The sequence below is a fragment of the Etheostoma cragini genome, chromosome 15 (assembly GCF_013103735.1).
Source record: "Etheostoma cragini isolate CJK2018 chromosome 15, CSU_Ecrag_1.0, whole genome shotgun sequence".
NCBI classification, from domain to species: Eukaryota; Metazoa; Chordata; class Actinopteri; order Perciformes; family Percidae; genus Etheostoma; species Etheostoma cragini.
Genome location: NC_048421.1, coordinates 55,693 through 56,039, shown reverse-complemented (window position 1 = coordinate 56,039; position 347 = coordinate 55,693). Strand labels below are relative to the sequence as shown.

The following is a 347-nucleotide window of genomic DNA, read 5'->3' as shown; positions in this document are numbered from 1 at the left end:
GGTGGAGATATGCTGCTCTATACACTCTAAAAGTAGTGATTATTTACATGGAGTCTGGTGGAGATATGCTGCTCTATATACGCTAAAAGTAGTGGTTATTTACATGGAGTCTGGTGGGTTTGGTGATGGTGATTTCCGTTTCATGTTAATCTAAAAGGATCTTACTCTTTAACTAAAAGGTCTATCTATGTAAGGATCCATCCCATAATGATGTCACGCACTTAGAATGATAATCTGAGTCTGTCAGCAGCAACAACACAACTTGTAGTGCTTGTTTCTCCCTGATGATGAACATCTGTCCTGTAGGGTTACATTACAGCTTGTTTCTCCCTGATGATGAACATCTG

At 39.5% G+C, this 347-nt stretch overlaps 1 long non-coding RNA gene across 1 annotated transcript in view; it reads right to left on the bottom strand.

Moving 5' to 3' along the window:
• The window catches only part of LOC117958303, a 1,352-nt gene that overhangs the window by 376 nt on the left and 629 nt on the right, over positions 1-347 (bottom strand). The window lies entirely within an intron of this gene.